Source organism: Manacus vitellinus, unplaced genomic scaffold, assembly GCF_001715985.3.
Source record: "Manacus vitellinus isolate BGI_N305 unplaced genomic scaffold, ASM171598v3 scaffold_8_pilon, whole genome shotgun sequence".
NCBI lineage: Eukaryota > Metazoa > Chordata > Aves > Passeriformes > Pipridae > Manacus > Manacus vitellinus.
Window position 1 is genome coordinate 22,773,938 of NW_021940864.1, and position 25,267 is coordinate 22,799,204.

The 25,267-nt window shown below is 38.2% G+C and overlaps 1 protein-coding gene across 1 annotated transcript in view; it reads left to right on the forward strand.

The window, feature by feature from the left end:
• Positions 1-25,267, forward strand: part of SMYD3 (SET and MYND domain containing 3) — a gene marked incomplete at its 5' end in the record, with an annotated part of 349,684 nt that overhangs the window by 55,778 nt on the left and 268,639 nt on the right. The window lies entirely within an intron of this gene.

A 25,267-nucleotide genomic window follows, 5' to 3' on the forward strand; every position in this document is an offset into this window, starting at 1 on the left:
TTTGCTGATTTCCCACAATATTTTCAGTATTTTGTCCTTGAAGAGTATGTGAATGTTGTATTTGCCACTTTGCAAAAAAAGTACATCTTCATTACAAAAAAGCATAGAAGCAATAGGATATGAAAAAAGACTGATTTCTGTGATGTCTCATGTTTAAACTGAAACATTTGAATCTTATATAGGTACATGAAAGTCTTCAGGTCAGGTTCTTCGAAGGCAGAAGTACTGGTATATGCATAAAGGTTACCCACCACTTGAAGCTTTACATCCCTCCTACCTTCCTTCCTCCCGTGAAGAAACCTGCATTGACTTCTTTTGAACCACGGGTGTGCTTTGGAATTTCTGATGTTTGCTTGAGACCACACATGGCCATAGTTATTCACTAAGGTAAACATGTCTAACATACAAAATCAGAAGGTAAGAGGATAAAACAGAGAAAAACAAGAAACAGGCATTTGATAAGGAGAGTTACTGTTAGCGTTATGTTTTTCATACAGTTGCTTTTTCTGCAGATATCTAGCTTTGTATTCTGTTTGCAGTCTTTGCCACTTTGATACATCCTGCATGTATAGAACAACTCCCTAGGTGAATCCATTTTTAAACTCCTGCATTCCAGGAAGAAGTAAATGATAGCATATATCTTTTAGAAGGATTTAACTTTTTTGTTACTTCAATAGTGACACCTGTAGAAATTCTTAGTTTGCATTTGGTCACTCTTTCACAAGTAGAGTTCAAAGTACGTAAAATATTAGTTTTAATTATATAATTCATGCAATTTAATGATGAAACTGAGGCCAGGGTTACAAGGTGCTGTGTTTTAAGTGAAGTATAAATATAAAGTATATATGTTTAAAGTATAGGAGGAAACATAGCATTGGGAACATTCAAAAATTGGTTTTTTTTGATTCAAATTTGTTGCACAGTCAAGAATGAAATAACATCATACATTTCAAGATTGAAAGATTGTAATAACATCACATTATTGGAAAATTTTGTGACTGTAGCAGCAGCAGCAAATATAACAGTTTTTAATTTGTCGTGATTTTTTTTTTTAAATCTCCTTTTCTTTGGAAGCTGTATCCTCCTCCTTCTTTTCTCTGTTCTTCTATTTCCATCCTACCACACTGTACAGATTATGTAACTGAGGTGGGTATGACTTTATGCATTACTGAAATATATGCAATTAGATTGCATGGAAATTCAATTTCTGAATTTCTTCTGTTTCTATTTGTCATAATTTCTCAGAGATTTTCTGTGATGATTTTGACTTTGTTTGGTATCTAAAGCTGGTCCAAGATTTACCAAACTTTTGGATTTCAGGTACAAATATTAGATACCTCTGTCCATGTTTACATTACTAAAAGATCTTAGTGACTTGGCCATGTTTCTCTAGAAAGAGGTCATGAATTAGAATACAGTTTTATTCACTGCACTTTTAAATACTTTGAAGGACAGTATTTTCCCATCAGAGTATAATATTCTTAAAATGATCTTGTATGAAGTTTGATAAAACAAGGAATAAATTAATTTTGAATGTTTGGAGACAGTCTATTGCTTTTTAAAAGCTACATTGGCAATTATGCAATTCTTCACTGCCTTTCCATTATAAAGTTACCTTTGGACAACTTATGAAAAACTGCTGATTGAAAGATTGCTAATGCTTGCAAGTATGTTACAAGTGTTGAGTCCCATTTTCCTTCCTCAATTTAGAGAGTAGGTGTGTTAATAAATCTTAGTTCAAAAAGCAGCTGGGAGCTGCTGCCTCTCTCACTTGTCTCTTTTAAGCTGCTACAATTCAAAGCTTTATCTCTTTTTGTCATTCCATGTGTTTGCTTGTCTGTGTTGCCACCTGTGTTTTTTTCCCTGGACGCACAAGAAAAGAATACTTTTCTTGCCAGTCTAGTTCCCCAGAGATGGATTTACAAGTCTTGGACATAGGTCTTAAATCATTATTCTTTCTACTCAGTTGAACCCTTGAACACAAAAAATTTAACTGGCTTCTCTCCCCCAGTATTTCATCATTTCCTTTCTCAGTTATGCTCTTGCACTCTCATAAGCATATTGGACATCGGTCTTTCAAGGTTTGTCCTCACATACTGTGTCTTCATCTTTGCTTAGGTCTTAGAAACAGGATTGCTTGATCAGAACCATTTGTGACTCTCCATTTTATCCTCCACAAAGGGCAAACCCTTTCTTTTCTTGACTGCTGGTCTTCCTTTGAATAAGTAAGGTTTTATCCCATAGAGAGTATTTAGATTTTAACTCTTTACATTGAGAGCATTGTGTATTGAACTAGCATGTCTTTGATTATAAAAAATCCAACAACAAGACTTCTGAATGAATGTCTCTTGTATTTCTAGTCATGGACCCCAAATAGACCTGAGTCTACCTGGGTTGTGTGCTAGAGTGTTAGAGAAGGACTGCTATATTTTCTGCAGAGAGGAAGTGAGAGGGAGCACCAAAACTGCCATGACTCTTGAATTCCTGTTCCAAACGCTGCTATTACCTTCAATGTCTCATCACTTGGTACATAACCTAGAGATGCCCCTAGCAGTGCCCTGTTGCAGAGCTTTTTGCTTTGTAGAACGTATGTCAGGCATATGGTGTGGTGCCTGTAAGATGTGGGAAATGACTCAAGAGGATAATACGTTGCAAAATTGGCAAAACTCTCAATGTTATGGAAATAATTTGCTATAATCATCATGTTTGCTGATGCAATCACTTGATAATTGCATACTTTGAGGCTAATAACGTATAGTAACAAAGATCAGGAAACCACTACGTCTGTAAGTGGAAATGTTGCTTTAAAATGTATGTAAGCCCCCAGTGCATAAAGTGCCCCACAGGATGAGAGGTGGTGTGTGGGAGTTTCTTCTGCTTGTTTTGAAATCGGCTCTAATAGGGTAGGTGGTCTGAGAAACCGGACACCTGCAAAGGACTCTGAAGGTCAAAAGATTCTCAGGAGTTTGGTGTTTCAGTGCAAACCTTGATGAGGAAGCATTTCCATGTGAAAGTACCTAGGATAGTGATAGTGCAAGAAAACACAAGATGCTATTATGCACATTATAAGCACAAAAGTCCCATGTCCCCAACAACCATGACACACCTGACCCCTTTGGAACTTAAAGATGATTTATTTCAGGTGTTTGAATTCAGTTTCTTCCAATGACTGAGGCAGGAGCTGGTTTGTGCTTTTATAAATCAGAGGACCTACAAGGCAGCAGTAGCAACATGTGACTTTTGGCTATTAGAGCTTCTTTTTGCAATCTTCATCAGTTATGTTTCAGCCAGAAACCAGGGAATTCATCTTAACAGGGAGCTCAGAAAGCAAGAAAGCAATTCTAGTGTGGTTAAGAAGATTCTTAGTACATAGAGAATGTTTGTCTTGTTTTTATGCACTGTGAGCTTCCCTCAAAAATGCAAGGAATATACATGCTGATGAAATATATGGAATGAAATGGGCTAAAGGAAACCTAGTAGATCAGAATGCTGAGGGTATTTGTCTTTGCATTGCTCAATATTGTTAAATGGTCCTTCAGACTAGAATAGGATAATATATGTGAGAAACAACTTCCTGTGTGTGAGGAGAGCAATAGTGCTGGATATTTGCATTCCATTATGTCTATAGCTTCTCCCATCAAATAAACTTCAACAATACCTGTTTAAGGGGAGGACAACTCCCCACTGGGTAGGAGAGCATTTAGAAGCAATGAAGATGGATGCTTACAAATAGTGGGTTTCAAACAGGATTTTCAGCAGTTGTTCTGCTCTGTGATTGGCAGGTTTTGTTAAAGCATCCTGACTTTTGAATTCATCTTCTCCAAAACAAAGCAACATACATGGACCTTCAGCATACAGAATTAATCTTGGTTAACTCTACTGGTGCTTGACATAACTTTCAGTGAGCAGTTCACTCTTCATTTCAGAGCAGGTATGGTATCAAGAGGAGCTGGGAACTCATTGAGGTTCTGGGTTTTTCAGCTGTGATTTGAGTCAGAGAAGCTCATATTTTCACTAAGGTCAAGCCAAAGGTGGGCAAAAATAGGTACTCAGGAAGGTTGTCTAATGGCTGAAGACTTTTAGCATGCATTTTTGACACTGTATTTAGGATACTTTTGGACCTAATTGTTTAAGCAGCTATGTTTTGGCCCCTGCTGTGCAGAATCATATCTATCTATCTGTATTGTCTGTAAAACAGTCTTTTATTATGACTTCTGATGCTCTTTAAATAACCTTAATAAAATATATGAAAGTCAAATTGATTTGACTTGGTTCTCCAGTCCACTTTAAGATGATGATTAAAATTTAGTGTTTTTAAAATTAAATAAAAAGTTACTGTCCTGGCATTCTGCATGCCAGCCCATATAATTCAGGTAGCCACTTTTCGAAGTGTAATTTTAAGTGAAACAGAAGTGATAGTATCCAAAACTGTCTTGTGTAGCAGCTACAAAAGAGAAGCTGACAGACTTCACAAATTTTGGGGTAAATTTCTTATTGAAAGGAAAAGCCTTTATAAAAATCTGTGCTTTGAATAACTTTTTGCCCTCTTAAGAGTAGATTTATTCCCCTGTCCTGCCTAAACTGGTAAGAAAAATGACTTCATTAATATGAAGCTGTACATGCGATGTGCTCTTCTTCACTTTAGTTTCTTGGTTTGCCCTTGATGTTTTTAAACAATTGGTTTTTTAATAGTTTTATTTCTAAGGCAAGAACAAAGTGTTCTCAGTTTTTCTGTGTATGTGATGGTGAAAAAGGCATAGACATTACGGGAAAAGATGACATTTTGTTGTGCTGGAGGAGTACTCTAAATTGCATTAGAGGAGGTCTTCTGAAGATAATCAATAGGACACTGTTTTCTTACTAGCAGTAATTTGGATGACCTTGTGTTTTTCAGCATTTGGCCATATTTCCTACCAAGATAAACAAAGCAAAGTCAAATCTGTCTTAGGGCAGTGTCACTATGTTGATTATATAAATTAGGTATTTCCAGTATTGGATTAAATTAATAGGAGAAATCTACTGGTTTGATCCATCCTTTACCCAGCTATACAAATATGTGAGAAGAGATACAAACTAATAACAATGAATATAAATATAATCTAGTATTCTTTATGCAGCAGCGTTTGCAGACCAGAGACAAATCAAAGGGATTGCTAGAAAGAATGACCTGTATGCTGGTTAATAAGAGAACACACTAAAGCATTATTGATCCAGTAAACTGAAGGCTGTTTAGTTCATTCTTATCTCTGTCTGCTTTATGCCTGTTCACAGGTTTTCCAGGTATAAGCACTAGAAAATATTGAATTTCTTTTCCTTTTGAATTCTTTCAGAACTATTACATTGAGATCATCATCATTCTGACAAAGCTGAAGGTGCCAACTTCTTATCTGTTCATTTTATTAAAGAAAAAAACAAGCACAGAAGTTGTTCAATTTAGCTAAAAGTTGGTTTAGTTAATCTAGTGAAAAATCTGACTTGAACACATCTGGACTTGTTTAAGGTTGACATGAACTAAATCAGTATGAACTACATTGTACTGTTTTTATTCAGACCAAGTTAATTTTCCTCATCTTAACAAAGAATTTTAGTACTAATTTCAAATTGGTGCATTTGAAGGCTGATGATGTACAGTAGCCTGGATTCAACTTTTCTATTGCAGTTTAATTCAGTACAGTCAGGTAATGAAACTATCTTCATTTTCTCATAATTTTTTTGAATTTGAAATATCAAATTGAGTTTCATCTTAAAAAGGATGGAAAAGACAAAAAACAACTCACAACAAACGTCAAACCTTACTGAGTTGTTCCAAGCTGTGAGAGTGTAAGAATTCAGACATGTGAACAAAGTAGGTGTTGTTAACTGCTCTGTGGTAGCTGTCCATAAACATACTCTGGCACTTCATTGTTAATGAGCTCCTATTCCTAAACTACACAGTGAGGGTGTGCAGACTGGTTTTTCCAGTATGAACTGATGCCCTCTCAACTTCATCTCTGATCACTTAGCTTTGTAATGCCATCTCTAATAAGCATATTAAAAAGTGTTTGTGTTTTGAAAGCATGAAACAGATAAAATAGCTAGCTGTGCTGAGATTTATGAAGGCAGTTTGAAGAAAAGTTTTCTGTTGCTTCTGCTAAAGGTAAGAAATTGGTTTTTTGGCCATCTTTTCCTTTGCCTTGTACCTCTAAGCTGTTGGAGGTCCTACAGGGGGCATGGAAGTGGGTGTCTGTTTGAATCTTAGCAAAAACCAATTAATTTAGATGTGGCAACTGTGTACAGCAGTCACCAAATTCCAAAAGTAATCAACTCTAGCCACATTGTTACAAGAATGGATGAGGTTTTAGTTGGCAGAAATTTAGATTTATTTTCACAAGCAGGCAGATTAACATGTCTGCTATAAATTAATTAGAAATCATAAGGATATTACTACAAATGCCTGAGTATCCATTCCTGCCTTGAAATCTGGTAATATTTGTTCACTTACTTTTTGGTGAAAGTGAGTTTTAAACACGTAATTTGCGAAGAGTATTTGATTTATTCATTTTGAGTTTATTCTCTTTTGAGTGTTCTCTTCAATTGAGAATTTCTTAGTTCTTACATTATGAGCAGCTCATGGCTGGTTTCTAGACCATTTGCAACATCATGTGCTTTTATGATTTCTTTCCAAAGGTAAGAGTCATGATTTGTTTTTCATACATATGACTTAAAGAGATTATCTTTGCTCTCCTCTTTAATCCAGTAATTTAGTAATATCCCTCATATTTTAATCCACATACTTTGCCATAGTATTCCTTATGCATTCTCATAGTTTTTTAACTACAGCTGCTGATAAGCAGATTTTTTTTTCTTGGCCATTACTCTCTGTGTTGCCAGCTTTCTTGATGTGATAATTTGGACAGTTATTTTCCTCACTTATTTTGCATTCATCAACATGGAGTATATTTTACTTTTGTTTTACTAGTGATTTACTGTGCTCTGAAGCGTCTTATTGTATTCTCTGGTCCTGCACACTGTAGTAACTTTATCTGCGAATATTACTGTTACTTTTACTTTATCTGTTTCCATTTTTTCCCCTATTCTAGGTCACTAACAGTGGGAAAACTAAAGCACGTTATGCGAGCTGAAAAGGTACTGCTGTACCTCTTCCTACATCCAATCAAATCAAAATTGAAAAAGCAGATAGAATTCACCGTGAACCAAATCTGTTGACGAGTTTCAGTTGTGAAATGTGTGAGAGGGCTAAAAGTAGGAAGGAGAATAAAGCTGCTAGCTTTCTCCTTCTCAATTCCAAAGTATGAAATAGGTAAATAAAATGGAAAATTTTAGCCTAAAGATTATAATTTCCCATATGTAATTGCTGTATTGCATAGTAATTTTTAAAGTTTAGAAAACAGGAGAGAGAGAATTGCTTTAAACAATGTCAGTTAATGAATTTGGACTTCAGGAATTGCTCTGTTTCCCATGCTTAATTTTCTGCATCAATTCAAAACCACCTACTTTTTGACATTCCATGTCTCTGAAGCAATTAACAGTGATATCCCAAACTACAGTTGTGAATTTAGATGAAGAATAAACTGCAGGGACAGAAGAAATGTGAAAAAGCAGTTAAGATTCTGCTTTGCTTTTGATATTTCTGGTAGTTGAAAAAAGAATAAGAAAAATATCTTTCAGCACAACTGAAAGTGAAATATTTTTCTGAACTTTCTCAGCAGCATCAGTAGCCATATTAAGTTTCATTTCCATGTTTCACCTCCTTTTTCTAGTATTGAGTGCACCCAGAAAGTATTGTTTGCAAATCATAGATCAGTTTACATCCAAGGACAAAGCAGATAAGCACAAATGCACAGGTACATTTGCAGTGATTCAAAGCACAACTCAATGCTGTATGTGTGCATCACCCCGTTAACTTTTTAGATTGGAGGCATGTATCCACATCCAATAAGTTTCCTTTTAAGTGACAGCTGCAAAAAATATTGCTACTGTGTCATTAATTAGGTTCTTTTATAGATTTAATCTCTGCTGCAGTTTCCAGAGAAGAAAACTGGTATATAACCTGTGAAGAGGAAAAGGGATCACTTACTTATATTTCCTAAGGTCAACTCATGTGTTACTAACTCATTTTTTTACTATAATTTCTCCTCAGTATTATGAAATTTTCTTGACTTTTTTTCTAATTTTCATAGCTTCTGAGACTGATACACATTTATTAAAACTTGTAGATTGATGACCTTCCCCAATTTAGTGAATGTCTTTCTTTGAAGATTATATAGCTTTGATGGGAGAAAATAGAAACTCTTTCTGTAGGTTGATTTATTTGCCATATCAAGATCAAATGGTGGATTACTAGCAGAATGTGTTTTAAAACATTTATTATATTTGAGGTACTGCTTTTGTCCATGCATTTAAGAATCAGTTATAAATTAAAACATTAATGGTGTGATACACAGAAGATGAAAATATTATCAATTTGCTCCAAAGATTGCAATGATTTTCAGTATTTAAAAAAAAAAAGAAAACTGCCTCTGTTAAATTGATTTAGTATTCTGAATTGGTTATGAATTTTGCTTATTTTTAATGTTATATTGTTGACTGTGTGTTAGCTATTTCAGGGTAGTTATCAAATAATTACTTTTTCATGTGACTGATTTAAGCTTCATTGGTAAATCACTTCAGAGCCTTTTTCTAAAGTTTGTCAAGAACAGCAGTTCTCCAATTCCAGTTATAATCAATAATGTAGTTTCTATTGGGATTTTTCTGATAATGTTAAGGGAACTTTATCTTAAGTATTTTTTTAGTCCTACTGCTTTCCGTGATACCCTTGTTACACTCCTGTTTTTTCTTTGCCATACTACTGACTACAGTGAATCACGCTGTGGTATGCAAAGACAGCCACCTTCTAGAGGGTGATACAAATACATGATTTTCCTTGATGCCACCATGGCCTGTATAGTTTTTGTAAGTTGTTATGTAAATCTTGCATGGGTACTATAAAACTATACAATTACTTTAAAAAAATTTGGTTTCTGTTCTTCATGCGGGGCTAAAGTCTTTGAAATATTATTTTAGTATAAGTGACAATTTGGATATGAAATCTGAAGGATATTTTAAAAGGTGGTTATGCTTGGACTACAAATTTGTGTAGCCAGGACAATGACAGCATTGTCCAGTGTGGCATGGAGGTAAACTTGGTTAGAAACAGGCAAAGAGCTTGGCCATGCATGCTAGACACAGAGTACCATAAGATATCAAGAAGAGCTTTTCCACTCTCTCTTCTGTCCCTTTGCCTATTGCTTGTACTTTGGTAGATGAAAGTGAGAGGAAAGTACCTACTTTCCTCACGTATCATAAAAAATTCTAGAAAATTCAGGCAAATATGGGGGGGGTTCTTTGTATTTTGTAGCATTTCTTTTACATTTTGTACTTGGTGTACCAGTTCTGCCATGGAAATGCTATCTATGTATGCTATTGATAACAGCTGGGCTGGCATAATTCTCAAGTGTCCTGGTATTTTAGAGGTACTTTACTGTTTTGAAAGAGGAGTTGATATGCAATGATTTGACTGTTTGAAAATTTTTAAACCACAGTCAATCACAAAGATGAGACAAGAGGGGTATTGCTTTTCTTGGGAGAATTAATCCTCTGCCATCATACTTGTGTGTCTCTGTTGTGGCTCTTGAGGTATGGAGAGAGATGAGCACAATTTTCTGAACTTGGTCATGGAGACTTGTATCCCACACCAGGAAATCGGGGCTTAGGCTGTAGGGTTTAGAGGAGGTGAGAAATTCTCATGAGACTCCTGGTTTCTTTAGGGCAAGCACAAGAACATGAGAGATGAATCAAAATGAGAAATTTTATGTTTTATGGCAGAGTGTATTCATTAATACCTCATATTCGTATGTTGTTAGAGTCCTGTGTATTCTTTGCTGGGTTGTGACAAGATCTCTGTCCCTGACTATTTGTTCAAGGCTGCCAACAAAGTGACATTACCACTGTGTAAAGATGACATTTGAGATTTTTGTCATCTACTCCTGCTTGACAGCACTGAGATGTGGTTGCTACTGTAGTATGCTATGGATCCTACTAAAATTGGCAAGGTTTGAATGTAATATTTCTATAAAATCTCTTTTTGGTGGTGCTCAGTGACAGGATGAGGAGCAATGGCCATAAGCTAAACCACAAGAAGTTTCACCTCAATATGAGGAAGTACTTCTTTATGTTGAGCATGGCATACTCCCTGGCTGCCCAAGGAGGTAATGGAGTCATCCTCTCTGAAGACATTCAAAACCCACCTGGACAGGTTTCTTTGTAACCTGCTTTTGGTGACCCTGTCTTGGCAGGGGGGTTCGACTAGATGATCTCCAGATGTCTCTTCCAACCCTAACAATTCTGTGATTCTGTGATCTAAAAAGCTTTGTCTTTTACTGTGTAGTGACATGGGCATGAGCACCACAATGGAGGAGTGTCATCTTAAGTTGATTGACAAGAGCCCTCTTTGCTTGGAAAAGAAAATGTATCCATATCAGTTCAGTCCAATCATTCTATGTAGATGATTTTATTTGTTATTCACATCTGTCGATTTGTTTTGGTAAAGGTTTTTCCTTCTGGGCTACTATACAATTGCTCTGCTTCAGGGAGAGCTGAAAAGTCTTATAAAGCTTTTGTGGAGCTGTGTTGTTGGTAGAGTTGAGGTTTTTCTCAGAGGTTTTTTATTGATTATGTTTGGTACTTTTTTGAGACCATCAGTGGGGGAAGACAAACATCCGAATCAGTTGAACCATTATCCTAGATAAATTAGAAAAGATAAACCAGGATCATAGGATAACTTTTGCTCAACACCGTACTAAAAGCTGAGTCTGCTCTCAGAAGCTCAGGAAGCTCAAGCCCTCCCAGAATGGTGAGACTGTGCACTCCTAATGAGCAGCCTGATCTGTAATCTATAATCCTAAATAAGGCTGCCATTGCAAATGTTTCAGCAATTTTTTCATTTTCTCTTTTATTACAGTATTGCTGTTTACATTTAGATAGTGTTATGCTGCAACAGCTGCTGTGCATTTGTGAATTCCTATATGTTTCAATAACATATTAACTGATGTTAATATAACATATGAACACCATTCTTTGTTATGGCTGGGCAATACTAGTCAGAAGTGAAGAAAGTTTAACATTTTCAATGATGCCGAGAGACATTCATCAACCTTTGTGAGTTATGGGTTCTGTTTCCAGCCCTTACTGTATTTATGACAAAGAGATACCATCTTGTGTAATTCTGTTGCAAGCCGGAACTCTACTCTTTTACGAAGTCAAATTGAAATGAAGGATTGATCCTCTGTAGAGTAGCTGAACAAGATTACGTTAATTGATGGTTTCAGACAAACATCAGTGCTAAATAATATAGCTACATTTAATATTTAATATGATTTAGTCTTACAGATATGGATGGATTAAAAAAAGGAACCTGAGTACTTCCTTACCTGTAAAAAGCTCCTAGTATTTCTTCATTTTTAAATTTAAGAGAAGATGCTTTATTTATGTGGGTTGTTTATTTAAAGAAAAATAAAATCTTTAAAGAAAAAAAAATCACTTTAGAATGTCATTGAAGTGAAGGATAAATACCAAGAGCAAAAAATGGTACTAGTACAGTTGTTCTGTGATAATTGGAAATTAGGAAATGAGGGATTTTGGAGTCAGCCACAGAAGGTACTAAATTAGAAAAACTAGGTAAATATAAAGTGTCTGAATACCTTCAGTTTAATTTCCAACAAAAAAATTACTGTGAGAAAGTAAGTTTTAGTGTTTTGTTGAATGTACATGAGATTACAATGACTTTTTTAAACAATGCTATAAATATTCTTTTATTCTGTTTGTCTCCTTATAGCCTCAATTCCAGTCAGAGTTAGGTCTGTGGTTCTTTGTAACCACAAGTCTGAATTTCCAGCAGTTGCAATTTCCTGAGCTTTTAAAAATTTTAATTTCTTATGTTTGTTAATACCACCAAGATTTGATTTATAAGTTTGGCTCTTGCATGTAGCATAATTTCTTATTGAAATGCTAACGCTAAGCCAGAAACTGTAGACCATGTTGCTTTATGGTCTGTTTAATGATTAGGGGATATTCTAAAAGTCTTTGTCTCAGTATGGCAGAAATCATTCTTAGTGCTACACTGCCCTGGTGCAGTATTGACCTCCTGGTCCCATCCACAGCAGAGTCAGAGGTAGGATGGATCAGCACAACCACATTAAGAAAGTTCATTCTCTGCACATTAGCATGCTGTCTAAGTGTGGAATGCCAGAGCAAAACTGCAGCCCGCCCTGGGTTCCCCTTCCCTGATTTATACTTGGCCAGTCCTACAGATTCTTTTCCTGTTTCAAACATTGAGTGCCTTCATTCCTACCCAGCTGCCAGAATCCTGGAATGAAAAGTCTGATTTATATTTTTCTATAAGCAAATACTGCTTTCTGTGAGAAAAAGCAGAGTGAAGGAAAGGAAAATTAAAGGGAAAAAAAAGATAAAATATATTTATTCTAGGGTAGTTACAGAGAACTACTTTTCTACAACTCTGAACATAAATATACCCAGTATCAGGGCTTTAGGGTGAAATACATTTATTTTGTTTTTAATAGTGACAATTTTCTGCTAATCAGAAGTGTAGTGTCCAAGGTGTTGGAGCACAAATATCAGCTGCTGCTTGCTCATACCACAGTGTTGGCCACACTGCCAGTTCCTCTGCTAGTATAAGTCAGCTCCTGGGTGGTTTCCCTAACTTTTCTAATTGACTTGTTGGTTGTGAAGGTGCTATGTCCATGCTTATAGAAACTTGTATTTCCTGGCTTCGGATGCTGTCTGGAGCTCTGTGGGGCCAGGGAGCTGCTGCAGGGTTTTGGAAATATGGGACAAAAAGGGTTTTTTCTCTGGCTTCAGGAAGGAAACTGCTGAATCTGCCTCTTTGTGCATTTTTAATGCTACCAGGCATGACACAAACATTTGTGAGACTTATCCACGCCTGCTTCTGTTAACACATATGTCTCAAAAACCACATATGAATCAAAATAAAGTCCCGAAAACTTGTGTGATACTGCAGCATATTTGAAGAGTTGGTAGTTTTATACCATGTTGATACCAAACTACTGTCAGCATGCAAAGCAAAGAGCTTTTAGTGCCTCAGTATTTTCTTTAAATTAGGAAACTTCTAAACCTGTCTGCCTGTGACCATTAGAAGCTGTTGGGTTTGTTTTTTTTCTCACTGCTGCTGTGCTTTTTCTTCTCCATTGTCCTTTTGCTCTACATCTTCATGTCTCATATTTTGTGCTCTCCCATTTCCCTTTTAAAATGCAAATGCAACATTAAAATATTGAGGGCTATGTGTTCTTTCCCTTTCCAGTCTGTTTTCAGACTTCTGATAATTTTTTGTTTTGTCTTTGGGATTTTAGTAATTGTTTTCTTCTTGTGCAGTTCTGTTTCTCTCCTATTTCTTATCATTCATGTCCTGCCAAAGCTCACCTCATAACACTGGCTAACCTTGTCTTTGTTATCCCAACCTCCCTGCTCCCATCCCACACAACTACACCATTCTTTCCCAGCTGTGTTCTCAATGTGCCACTCCTGCACTGAGCTGTGCTCCTTCAGCCCCTGTGCCTTCAGGGCGTGGAGGTAGAGAAGACAAAGCCTTCAGCAGTGTCTAGGGATTTTAGACAAATTTAGCATGTGGTAATTTAGTCATGGTATATGACAAATGGGCAAGAGACGAGGCTAACTGTCTGCCCATTATCTTTAAAGAGAGGATGTTATGGGACTTTGGGTGTAACAAACCTGAGAGGAGGATGCACTTTCTAGTTTATTTACCAGAGTACCAAAATCATATTGGTTTTATTGGGGTTTCTTGTGGGGTTTTTTTGTGGTTTTGTGTTGGGCTTTTTTTTTTTTGTGTGTCTATTTTTTTTGTTGTTTTTTGTTTGAAGAACTGTAGCTGGGAGTTGGTTAGACAAAACAAAAATGTGAATTTAGGATTAATCTTCCTGATTATGCAAATGCTTGTCACTTGATAATGGGAAGACTAAACCCTTTATTTATGCTTGAATACAAGCATTGTATTGGCCAGGTGGCCACGAAGGCCAATGGCATCCTGGCCTGTATCAGGAACAGTGTGGCCAACAGCTGCAGGGAAGTGATTGTTCCCCTGGACTCAGCGCTGGTGAGGCCAAACCTCGAGTACTGTGTCCAGTTCTGGGCCCCTCAGTTCAGGAAGGATGTTGAGGTGCTGGAGCAGGTCCAGAGAAGAGCAACAAGGCTGGTGAAGGGACTTGAACACAAGTCCTATGAGGAGAAGCTGAGAGAGCTGGGGTTTTTTAGCCTGGAAAAGAGGAGGCTCAGGGGAGACCTCATCACTCTCTACAGCTCCCTGAAAGGAGGCTGTAGCCAGGTGGGAGTTTGTCTCTTCTCCCAGGCAACTATCAGTAAGACAAGAGGGCATGGTCTTAAGCTGTGCCAGGGGAAGTTTAGGTTGGATATTAAGAAGAAATTCTTTACAGAGAGGGTAATCAGGCATTGGAATGGGCTGCCTAGTGAGGTGGTGGATTCTCCATCCCTGGAGGTTTTTAAGATGAGACTGGATGTGGCACTTAGTGCCATGGTCTAGTAACCATGGTGGTAGTGGATCAGGGGTTGGACTTGATGATCTCAGAGGTCTTTTCCAACCCGGCTGATTCTATGATTCTGTTTCATCCCTCAGGTTTCCTTAGAGCTATCACAATCAAATTGTAAATGAGAGTGAAGAAAAAGTAATTGTCCTATGTTAAGTGGACAAATGGTTTTTCTGTGGGAGAATTAAAATCATAAAATGTTTTGGGTTGGAAGGGACCTTAAAGATCATCTAGTTCCAATCCCAATTCTACGGGCAGGGATCCTTTCCACTAGACCAGGTTGCTCAAAGCTCCATCCAAACTGGCCAGGAATGGGACTCTGCAGCTTCTCTGGACAACCTGTTCCAGTGTCTCACCTCTCTCACAGTAAAGAATTTCTTCCTAATGCCTAATTTAAACCAATCCTCTTTCTGTGTAAAGCCATTACTCTTTGTCCTGTCATTTCATGACCTTGTAAACAATCCCTCTCCAGCTTTCTATAGGTCCCCTTTAGGTACTGGAAGATGCTAAAGTCTCCCTGGAGCCTTCTCTTCTCCAGGCTGAACAACCCCAACTCTCTCAGCCTCTCTATAGGAGAAGTGCTTCAGCTCTCTGACATCTCTCTGGCCAGCCTCTGAGCTCTCTCCAATAGGTCTGTGTCATTCTTATGTTGGGAGCCCCAGAGCTGGATGCAGTACTGCATGCAGTACTCTAGGTGGGGTCTCATGAGAGCAAAGTAGAGGGGGAGAATCCCCTTCCTCAACCTATTGGCCACACTTCTTTTGATGCAACCCAGGACACAGTTGGCTTTCTGGGCTGCGATTGCGCGTTGCCAGGTCACGTTGAGCTTCTTGTCAACCAACACCGCCAAGTCTTTCTCTTCAGGGATGCTCTCAATCCATTCTCTGCTCAACCTGAAATAGAAATGGATGGGATTTTTTTTTTTTTACTAACAGAGAAAAACTTTGCAAATATATTTTTACGGTGTCTTTTATAGTGTCTCAGAAACAAAAACTTCTAGGCTGCTCTGTATTTTGAGACAAATGAGGACTGAATGTTAAACTGCCAGAAATAATATTAATAAACAAAAGCATAGATGATGGTGTGAGGATTATAGTCAATTTTTGCACTGCTTTATGTAACCAGGAACAAGTATTTACTAACATATGTATAAATCCTATCTAAAATATTTATGAAGAAAAGGCCTGCAGGTAATGAAGGATTATGGCTAGAATATGAATGTTCAATGCAGTGAATATGAGATAAAAGCACACTAGTTTTGGGAAGATTTTGCCTTGCTTTGCCGTGCAAGATGGAGGATGTGTGATGAGTGCACAGACAGGGACGCACCAGGATTTGTGCCTCCCTCTTTGGCCACTTCCCTTGAAAAGGATTTCAAACTCAAATGGTCTGAAGCAAAGCAGACAGGAAAATGCTTTTAATAGCAGTCATAATAAAAGTGATATGCAACAAATAATAGTTGGTTACAAGGGAAGAGTTAAGGGGATTCAGCTTATTTAGCCCTTGTTGACAGCTACAGGTTTTTCTTAGGCTGTTGCTCCATGGGACAGAGGCTGACTGCAGAAAGCAACATGGTGCCTGCAGCCTTGGACCTGGGTCTGTCCCTGGAAGGCACAGACTCTCATGTGGCTGTGGGTAGCTTTTTGGAAGGTTCTTCTTCAAAACCTCTCAATGATCAGGCTGCTCTGCTGTCCCCTTGCACTCTCATGCACTTCCCAAGGGAAGCCAGCCCTAGCTGCTGTGCTGTCTCTGAGCCTCTCTGGGATGTGAGGTAAAATATGTAGTAAACAAAACTTTAAAATTAAACTGCTTCTTAGATCTTAGTTTTACTATTTTGCAAAGTAAGAGAGCAAATATGAATTATTTACAAAAGCTATCATGGAATACAGGGAAAGAGCGAGTTTGTGAGGCATACAGGCTAAGTACCTAATTTTTTTTCCTCCCTCCTCTTCTATGCTGTAAGTGCACCTTGAAATGCCATTACCTGCTGTAGCTGAGAACAAGGTAATTTGTAATGTGGAAAGCTAATTTTTCATTGTGGTTCCACTGGGGCATATAATGCAAAACAGTCCAGTATAGCTACATTGGTAGTGCAATAACCTACATTCAGAGCAAGTACCATGTCTGCTGCTTTATCCTGTCACCTTTGGCCAATAATGAAGCTCTGCAAAATTAGTCTAGACTTTTAAATATGTTTGACATATTCTAATTTTTGCAAAGTGTAGAAGCCTATGCAGGAGGAAAAAATTGAGTTTAGGTCATTATTAAAAAATAAATAAAAATGCAAATTATAATTAGCTGAAGTCTTCCCCAAATCTAGGAGCCTTAATTGTGTTAAGGAGCTAATTTAGTGAACTTTCTATAGAGATAGAAAAAGAAGTGTTCTCAGAGCCTGTTTAGGCATTTTTCAGAGTTAGTCATTTGGTTTTTTATTGAAATGGTAGAGCACATGAAGGATCTGGGAAATGCTGGGCTGGCATCACCCTGTGATGTATTTGCTTTGAGAATAATTCAGCTTAGAACAACTTTCAATAGGACAGTGAGCTGCTGTATTTCGAAAGTGTCAGTGCACAACTGCAGAATTAAGCTGTCCCATAAATTTTGTTATGTTCTCTGGAAGCTCAGCTTTTGTCTGCAAAAAAATCTTAAGAGTTTAAAAAATTTTTTTTTTTTTAATTTTTGAGAATTAGATCTTAACCTGCTCTGTGCTTCATTTATTACATTTTAGTTCTCTTCCAGATCACCTGAGTAAGAGGCAGCATGTCCAGCCAGAGCACTGGGTCAGTGTGCTGATGTTCCTTAAAAGAAGGACAATTTTTATATTTATCATTTTACCCAGCCTCTAATTTTCCTGTAACTTGCTAAAGTGTGATGTCTTCCAGACCACTCTTCCATTGTCAAATTAAACTAAAATAGACCAGAAATTTTGGGAGTTACTTGTAGAAGATCTGATAGGGCTGTGCAAGCCTGCTTTTGCATATCCTGTGACTAAAAACCCACCCAATTCTCAAGAAAAAGATCACCTTAATTTTGCCACAGAGGCAGTATTAAAATGTCTCTGTGTGCTTGATCCACGTATTTGGATTCAGCAATCGAAGCATTACTGTACGTACATCGTTAGCACACTGGCATTCTGCAGTGGACTTTTCTTCTCAGCAGAACAAATTTTGCTGTATATTGAGTTCCTGGAGAATCCCTGAAAAGTGACTGAAATTTGAAATCTTGAATTGCATCGTAATTCCTTCCTTATGAGACAGTCAGAAAACACATTCTGCAAAGCTAGATTTTATCTCCTTGTCGCAGATAACAGGAAAAATAATGTTTACTGTGTAATCACAATCCTCTTACAAGTCTGCCTGAATTAAGAATTCTGATAATCCTAAGTACTATGCTTCCTCAACCCCTGTATTTACAAATTATTTACTTATTCAAGGCTTGTGTACCTGATTCAAAACTAACTCATCTGTTGTCAAAGAGATAAGAATTACAGTCTTGGAAATATTGCTTTAATATCGATTCTGATATTCTGATTACTATCCTGGCTTTAATCAAGATTGAATTATTTCTGATATCATTTGAGATGAGTAAGAAACTAAAAGCTCTTAAAAATAATAGTAATAAAGGTAAATTCTCACTATAAAATTTAATTCACTATAAAATTTAAATTAAAGTCATGTAACTAGTGTGCCTCCAGTAAGAATCTGTATCATTAATATTAATCTCCGGACTCTAATGAGAACACTAGGCTACTATGTAATGCTAAAAGGGCACAGGTGTGACAGTCTCAGAGAAGGTAGAAGCCCTAAATCCCACAGGCTATTAAACTATAAATCGCACTACCTAATTATTAGGCAATTTCTTGCCAGGTTATTGAAAGGGATGAGATTTTTTGTGTTTGTCTGTGAAAACTAAATGCTCACAGAAGACAATTTATCATATCTGGAACAACACATCTTTGAATTTCCCTGCAACAGAAAAATATGATGGATAGGAGTCTGTGACCCCACTTCTTTATCAATATGCTAATTTATACTCTGTGCTGAAGAATTCCATGGAAAGTCATCTTTTCTTCTTTCCTCCATGGATTCATGATCTCCTGGGCTACTCTGTTTGTATCACAGTGATGCTGGGTTGGCAGCATTGAAACTGCACTGCTCAGTCTCAGGCCATTAAAGTGAAATGCCTCAATTATAAGCGCTTTGGTAGAGGGCACCTATGCCAAGGAAATTACAGGAGAAAGCAGATGTTTATATTTGCGGGAAAAACCCAACTATATATTTGCAGTTTACAAACAGTGAACTGTTTTTAACTAAAATTTTCTTTTCCAAGCAGCTTTTCGGGGTTCTGTGTATCAGGGTGTTAAGAAAATTAAGGTTTAAAGCTTTGGTGTGTTCTCCACAGCTGAGGCATCCATCAGTTGGTCTGTGATCGACGCTCAGTAAATAATGTGGTTTAGTCTCAGGAAGGAAATCTCAGTTCACACATTCCCTGCTGTGCTCAGGTTTGAAGATAAAAGGGAAAATAGAATCTGCAGTTGCTTTCCTGGGCAATGTCAGCGACAGCAGCCTGAGTGCATGCAGGGAGCATATTTAATCTGTTTGTGCTCGTAGACTTTGCAGTGATGGATTCCATATAAATAAATAAAGACTCAGGAGATTTAGTGAGGTGCCATAGGAAGGTGATCACAATTTGTCTTCACTAGAAACCTTGTGGTAGAAACATCCATAAACTGTATACTAATATGTTGACCACTCCTTGCTGAAATTAGCTGAAAATTAAAGGAAGGAAACCAAGCTTTTAAGGTGTAAATGTCCTTTCATTATTCTGCCTGTTAGTGTAGCTGTTGTCTTAATTGGTAATTCTTAATGAGTCCTCTGGTGGTGGAACAGAACTGAGGTGGGACTGTGCTGTGTATGTTAAACCCACAAGTAAAATATGATTCTGTTGTCTTGAACAAAGAATTATTTACATGGTGAACTGTACAGATGGCTTGTAAAGGCAAATTACTCTTCCTTCCTGAAAACCCACTTGATAAATCACAGGCTTTGCTTTCTGTTTTCTTCTCTCTTAATGTCTAGAAAATTCAAAAGTTATGCAAATGCATACTACTCCAATCACACTAAACACCTGGAAAAACATAAGTACTCTTAACAGATTACCTTAATATGCATTTTTTTAATTCCTAATATTTGTTGAAAAACTCATGAAGTCCTAAGCAATGTTTTTTAATTGGAAATGAAAAGTTTTCCATGTTAGATGCAGTTAATGAGTATCTTTTGTAATTGACAGAAGAAACCTTTTGAGTGGTTCACTAAATGCAACATCTAGTAAACTAATCTATAGTTTACTACTTTTTTTCTGCCATAGGGTAAGATAACACACAAAAAAGTCAATCCATAGGGTTTTTTTGCTGCTTAAGACTGGGCTCAAGTTTGATTTGCAAAGATTGAACATTATGATTGGACTTTCAGGTGGGACAGAGATCCTGATTCCTCATTGTTAATGATTGTAAGCAATGTTGTGGATTGCCTTGGAGTCTGGAGATGTTGCTGTGTACTGCGCAACTGATACCCATATTACTGTGATGTTGACCTTGGCTGGACACCAGGTGCCCACCAAGTTGCTCTGTCATGCCCCTCCCCACCTGGACCAGGGAGAGAAAATATAACAAAAGGCTCATGGGTTGAGATAAAGCCAGGGAGAGATCACTCACTGATTACTAACTGGCAAAACAGACTCCACTTGTGGAAATCAGTTTATTACCAGAGAAGGGTAATAAGAAATAAAACCAAATCTTAAGAACATCTTACCCCCACCCTTCTTTCCAGGCTCAACTCCACTCCTAATTTTCTCTACCTGCTCCCTGCCCTGCAATGGCGCGGGGGGATGGGGAACGGAGGTTGCAGTCATTGTTGCTCCTTCCTCCTTCAACTCTTCACCTGCTCCAGTGTGGGATCCCTCCCACAGGAGACAGTCCTCCATGAACTTCTCCAACATGAGTCCTTCCCACCGAGTGCAGTTCTTCATGAAGTGCTCCAGTGTGGGTCCCTTTCAAGGGGTCACAGCCTCCTTCTGGCATCTACCTGCTCTGGCATGGGGTCCTCCATGGATATATGCTCCACCATGGACCTCCAGGTGCTGCAGAAGGACAGCCTGCCTCACCATGGTCTTCACAATAGGATGTAGGGAAATCTCTACTCTGCTGCTTGGAGCACCACCTCCCCCTCTTCCTTCGCTGACCTTGTTGCCTGCAGAACCCCTTCAGACGTTCTTACTGCTCTGTCTGGCTGCAATTGCACAGGTTTTTCCTCCCCTTCTCAACTCTGTTATCCCAGAGCTGCTGCCATGGTTGCATTTGGGCTCAGTCTTGGCCAATGGCAGATGTGTCTTGGAGTTGGCTGGCATTGGTTCTCTCAGACACATGGGAAGCTTCTACCAGCTTCTCACAGAAGCTGTCCTTGTAGGCTCCCTGCTATCAAAACCTGGCCACACAAACCCAATACAGTTACAAAATCCTGCTGTGATTCTCTATGAGAATGCAGTATGTTTGAACACCTGTCCTGAAAAATTCAGTGTAGCAGTGCCCTCCTGACAGTCAAACTTTTAAATATGCATTTGAAATATGACACTCGTGACATTGCTGTGTTTCTGCCCTGCAGTCTTCAGGGGTTTCAAGGAAAAAGTGATGCTCTCTTGGCCTGTTTGATGGAGCTCAGTCATACCAAAACACTGCCTTACTTCTGAGAAGAGAGTTGTAGGATGAGGTCTTAAAATTCTTTTTCTGAGGTGTGGAGAGCAACAGAAGTAAAATATAGTGTACTGTTAGTTCATCAGGACTGCTTTCTTATGTATGTTGGATATCTGTATTCTCAAAGAGACTTTTTTATTAGCTTGTCAGCTATGGCTACCTCCTCTGCCCTTATTTTGTTGCAGTTGTTTGGCTGATTTTATCCAGATTTGTAAGGAAGACGAGAGTTTTCAGTCTCTCCATGTTGCTGCCTTCTTATCCAGGAATGTTTTAAACCCATCAGTGTCTTTGGCAGGAAGACAAAGTTCTGAAAGTTATATTTACATGAGCTTCCTCAACAGCAATATTTTGGTTGGGGAGTACCCAATGGAGGAAAAGGCTGGGATGTGGACTGCCTATAACACCAGAGATGTCAGTGAATCCATGTGAGTGAAGGCCTCAGAAACCAGGCTTTGTACTGTGAGCTGACCAGGACGTGCTTTGGGCTTTCCAGCTTCTGAGAGGTGTGACAAACATCATGGATGAGTCATCTCCTCCTTGTTCAGTCTAGACAGTCTGTGTAGGAGCAATAGCTTCATTTCCATGATTCTTTCTAGTGAAATAAAGATCTGGTGTAGTAAACCCAGTGATTTAACTGCATCAGATCTTTATTTCATTATGTGGTGAATCTTTATTGGTGATGTGATGACTTTTATATCGTGATATGAAGCCACCATTGATTTAACTGGTGGTCTTGTCCTTTGCTATCCTGTAATGGGACTAAAATGATTTGCAAGGATTGAACATTATGATTGGAATTTCAGGTGGGACAACGACAGAGATCCTGATTCCTCACTGCTAATGATTGTAAGCAATATTGTAGACTGCTTTGGAGTCTGGAGGTGTTGCTGTGTACTGCACAACTGATACCCATATTACTGTGATATCAAATATCATACTATATGATATGATAGATCACATAGTATCTGTTCCCTGCCTCACCCATCCTTGCTTGTCCCTTGTTCAGAGGGGCTGCATGACTTTGGTTATCCCTCTGAAAATAGCAAACATTCTACACGTTGCGTTCCCAACCTTCCATTGCCACTGAAATCCAACAAAATTTTGGTATCTATATGTACATACTCTAAAACAGAAAACAGCATCAAATATGATTATTACTTGTTGAAATTTATTTATTTGTCTTCAGTAAATATTTCACCTTAATGAATTTGTAAAACTGTTTACATTTGGGGGATTAAAAGAAAAAAGAATCCTCGAGAGAACAATATCAGATTTTTTGTTAAGGAAAAAGGCTTTAATGCTTGTTAATTGCATCATCTAGAGTCTTCTCTTATTAACATAGCTGGTTAAAGACAAGTCTTTTAAGTAGTGCAGAAAAAAAAATATATTTTTTAATCAATTCCTTAAAAAGCAAACAAAAAGCCACCTCACTTTTATTGAGGCAGTGGCACATAAAAAGAAGGTCTATAATGAAACAGTAGAATGTAATGTTAAAATTTGTAAATAAAAATCCAAAAACTATTGTGCCTCTACTTAAACTAGAGTATGCCTGACTAGAGAGTATATGAACAGTGAGGCAAAAAGTTAATAAAATGTCATAAGTCTTTGTCTCACACTGTAGGTCAAGAAGCTGTGTGTGCACTCCTGTGCCACAGTGAACTGTGTTTTTGTGCAGGGCCAGGAGCCCAGAAGCTGGATGGGCAGCTGGTGCAATGCTATGTCTGAGCAGGGAAGGCCTTGCCCTGGAGCTGAGCAGCTCAGACATGGCCCTGCATCCGTGTCCAGAGCCAGGCTGGCACTGCTCACACAGAAATCTCTACTACTCATTTTAGTGTACATGATTGAAGGAAGATTGAAGGAGAGAGCAAGTCTGCAGGTGATATGGAACTGAGAGCAGTGACTGAGACGTCAGATGGCTGTGTTGCCATTCAGAGGGACCTTTACAGAGTGGAAGAGTGGGCCAACAGGAGTTGCATGAAGTTCAGCAAAAGCAAATGCACAGTCCTGTCCTTGGAGATGAACAACCTCAAGCACCAACATATGCTGGGGAATGATGGGCTGGAAAGCAGTCCTGTGGAAATGGACCTTGAGATCCTGGTGCACAGCAAACTGACCATGGACCACCAATGCACCCTCATGGCAAAGGAGGCCAACAGCATCCTGATCTTCATTATGTCGTGTTGCTAACAGGTTGTGGGAGGTAATCTTTCCTCCCTATGCAGCACCAGTGAGGCCACATCTGCAGTACTTTGTCCAGATCTGGGCTTCCATGTCAATGGAGGATATGGACTTACTGGTTTGGACCCAGTGTAGAGCGAGAAAGATAATTAAGGGATTTGAGCATTGGTCAGAGGACAAGAAGCTGACTGAGCTGATATTGTTGAATCTGGAAATGAGAAGGCTCAGGGGCAACCTTATCACTGTGTTTAAATGCCTAATTGGAGAGAATGAAGAAGGTGGAATCATACTCTTCTCAACAGTGCCCACTCATGTTACAAGAGGCAATGGGCACAAATGAAAAAAACCACAAAATTCCATCTGAATGAGATAAAAACCTTTTTCTCTCTTAGGGTGATTATATACTGGAAGAGACTGCCTGTAGATGTTGTAAAGTCTCCATCTGTGGAGATATTCAAAACCTGATGGGGCATGATCCTGGGCAGCCTGTCACAGGCAACTCTGTCTGAGCAGGGGGAGATGGACCTGAAAGCAGACCTCAATATTTCTGTGAATTACATTGAAATTCATGGTGTATGGAAGATGTTGAAATGTCCATATTCCTTATATAGGTAATTGTTTAGGAAGTAAGCCATTAGTTTTCAGCACTTCTTCAGGCTTTCCAAGACTAGGCTTGAATGAAGTTAGGCTGTGAGAAAGGTTGCTTGCTACAAACTTCCGCATATGGTGCGTGTAACTGAATTCATACCAGAGTCCTCTGGTTGGGTTTCTTAAGAGTGAGAGGATCAGGTTTTCCAGTGGTTGTGCAGCTTGGTCTGAGCTTGCTTACTCTTCTAGATAATGTGAGACAGCTGGAAATAGAGGTCTGTCAAATGGTCAGAGAGCACTTTTTTTTTTTTTTTGACCCATACTTATAGATTCCCCAAATAAGTATTTGAGAAGTTCAAGCTGAGGCCTGAATCAACTCTAATCTTCCTTCAAATCCAGATGGTATGCTTAATTCTTAAAGAACTATACAGTAGTGTTTTGGAAAAGTTAGTAGTTCTGTATGCATAAGCTTGTTTTGTCTTTTCCAAGATGATTAGTGTTATTTTAATACTGGTTTAGACTGGGCAGGATTAAATCACAACAAATACGTGCTCTGCTTGCCCAAATGAGTTAATTTCAGCTTTGCTTGGGGTTTCTTTGTTTGTTTGGGTTTTTTCCTGATAAACAGCTAACTACCAACAAAGCAACATTCTGTAGTAGAAGCTCATATGAACCTCGATTTTGTCCTGTTTTGGCTTTCAGTCATCATAATGTTATCTTCTGCAGTTGTTTTAATGAAAACACAGCACCTCCTGTCCAGACTTAAAAAACATCCTCCCAGTGAAAGATTTGGTGCAGATTCTGCAGATTTATATCACTGTGCCCACTTCTAAACAAATATTTACCTTACAATGAGATTAATTTTGAGAGCTGCTAAACACATATTGTGTGTCAGGCTATATGCAGCATCCAGTAATGGAGTGAAATATAATTTCTAAGTGCTAAAATGCATACCAGCATATACAAACCAATAACCAGCACAGTATGATTTGAAGAAATGACTTCCCCCTATACAGTGAATGTTCTTTAAAGAGAGCAACCACGGCTTTCTAGCTCATTGTAATTCACACTGCGTCCAGCACTACTGGAAAACTAATGAAAATGCTGGGAGTATAAGGCT